The sequence below is a fragment of the Nansenia antarctica genome, assembly GCF_963989245.1.
Source record: "Nansenia antarctica genome assembly, chromosome: 1".
Classification (NCBI taxonomy): Eukaryota; Metazoa; Chordata; class Actinopteri; order Argentiniformes; family Microstomatidae; genus Nansenia; species Nansenia antarctica.
The window spans coordinates 67,080,363-67,083,206 of record NC_137674.1 but is presented as its reverse complement, the minus strand read 5'-3'; positions in this window follow the sequence as shown (position 1 = coordinate 67,083,206).

Genomic DNA, 2,844 nt, shown 5'->3' with positions numbered 1-2,844 from the left:
CACTGTGATATTAATGTGGAACATAGAAAGGAAGTGGGATGACCTTACTTTGCCTTTGTAGAATCCAATTGATAAATCTTCAAGCCTTAAGTTCAAGCCTTCAAACATGTGTATGAAGCTATGCATCTCTGTAACTGATGTGGCTATTGGAACTTGTATTCCACTCAGATGGGCAACGTCAGTCACTTTTGAAGTTCAAACAGCCTCACAGTCATCCATGAACTCATAGGGGACAAGTAATTCTATAATAATAATAATATATAAATATAAAATACGTAATCTCACATTCTCTTTCCTTGTTCAGAAATGCCAAATAAAAAGAAGAAGAGTCAGGGAGGTCAGGGAGTTTTTAATTTTGACGTAGCTTGGAGGTTGGAAAATGAGTCGGACTCAGATGAGGAGATCGCCTTAACCAAAGCCATGAGGGCTGCCCCCATCATGGCCGCCCCCATCATGGCCGCCCCCAGGGACAACAACAAGGCCCAGACAGCAGCCAGCCTGGAGGACCAACCCAGTGGTGTGTGTGTGTGTGTGTGTGTGTGTGTGTGTGTGTGTGTGTGTGTGTGTGCGCTGAGTAGAGATCAACGTGGGTCTTGTGCGTAAATTACCAGAGAGTCTTGAATTACAGATTTGCACATAAAAAATGTGCCTTGACAAGTAAAAGTCTATGGGCTTGACGGCCTGACTGTATTCATAGGATTGTTGTAACTGTATAGGTTACATGATTAACTTTATAGGTTACATGATTGATTAATATGTTACATGATTGACAATTAAAAGAGATTGATTAATATATATATTACATAACATAAAGAAGTACATTTCTGTTGTATTGGCTAAGAATAGGTAGAACTGCAGGTCCCAGGAGGCCTTGCGGCAAGACGTCATGGAAGTTGACAGTTTAGTTTGTTGGTTTTGAGAAATGCAAATTGTAACGTCCAGAATTTAAGTGAATATCCAATAGCTCTTTTATTGTTTGAAAGTGATCAAAAGTGTAGGCCAACAGATTTTTTATATAAAGAAGCTTTCGCTTTACAACCCGACGTCCTAGCCATCATTTTTTGAGGTAGAAATACTACAAGGATATGGCTTTTTGCCACGTTGCACCTGTTGTCATGACAACTGATGCTTCAATCATAATGTCGCGCAATATCAACAGTCAGTCACTTTTGAAGTTCAAACAGCCTCACAGTCATCCATGAACTCATAGGGGACAAGTAATTATATAATAATAATATATATCTAAAATACGTAATTTCACATTCTCTTCCTTGTTTTTCATATTGTAGCCATGAGCAGGAGGACTGGGAGGAAGCATGAGGATAGAGGGGACAGACCTGTAACTGTAAGTGTAACCATCACCATTAGCACACGTCCCTGCAGTTATATCAGTTTTGTGTAACCATGTAGCCATGAATGATGCCACACCTCCTCTGTTCTGCTCCTGCAGCAGGTCTGCTCGGGTGACGAGGCCACCAATGCCTCTGTGGCCACGGTTGCCCCCATCATGGCCGCCCCCGAGGACAACCAGGTCCAGGGAGCAGCCCCCCTCCTAGAGGTCCAGGCTGAACCCGAGGCCACCTCTGCCTCTATGGCCATGGCTGCCCCCGCGGACAACCAGCCCAAGGCTTCATATGCCAATGTGGCCCGGGTAGGCATCCCGCAGGTAGAGGCACTCCAGAGAGAAGCCAGCCAGGCCAAGAGAGCAGTAGTAGCCCAGGCCCAGAGAGCTGCCCACACAGCAGCCCAGAAAGCATATGCCAATGTGGCCCGGGTAGGCATCCCGCAGGTAGAGGCACTCCAGAGAGAAGCCAGCCAGGCCAAGAGAGCAGTAGTAGCCCAGGCCCAGAGAGCTGCCCACACAGCAGCCCAGAAAGCAGCCCGTACCCAGAGAGTGGCCCAGAGTCCCACAGCAGTCAACTGGGCCCAGGGTGAAGCCGAGAGAGCAGCCCGACAGGTCCAGAGAGCAGAAAAGATACTGGCCCAGGCCCAGACAGCAGCCCAGGCCCTGACAGCAGCCCCACAGGACCAGAGAGCAGCCCAGGACCTGAGAGAAGCCCAGGACCAGATAGTAGTCCAGGCCCTGAGAGCAGCCCAGACAGCAGACGAGAGAGCAGCCCGTACCCGGAGAGAAGCCCAGAGTTCCACAGCAGACCCATGGGCCCAGAGGGAAGCCAAGAAAGCAGCCCGATGGGCCGAGAAAACAGCCCAGGCCCTGAGAGCAGGCCGACAGGCCCAGAGAGCAGCCGAGAGACTGGCCCAGGCCCAGACAGCAGCCACACATCCTAAGGTGGGGGGGGGGGGGGGGGTACTGAGAGTCATAGTCAAGTGTGTGTGTGTGTGTGCGAGGGGGGGCAATAGTTCAGTGGGGTATGTGGAGGGGGGGATTGTTTATCAGAGTGATAGCTCTGTTATCTCCATCGGGGAGTTTCAAAGGACTATGGTACTGTATTTGATAACGGCCCACTCACCCTATTTAGGATTGCTAAAAATAGACAATACACAAAGATGAGGGAAGACAACTGACTGGTTTTATTCTCAGAAAAGACAAGGGACCCCTCTTGCCAAATACATTTGAGATTGCACCTTAAGTGTGTTCACTGTATGTCCACAGGAGTGTAAAGAGGCCCAGACTGCCCTGGCCGCCCCCATCATGGCCGCCCCCATCATGGCCGCCCCCAGGGACAACAACAAGGCCCAGACAGCAGCCAGCCTGGAGGACCAACCCAGTGGTGTGTGTGTGTGTGTGTGTGTGTGTGTGTGTGTGTGTGTGTGTGTGCGCTGAGTAGAGATCAACGTGGGTCTTGTGCGTAAATTACCAGAGAGTCTTGAATTACAGATTTG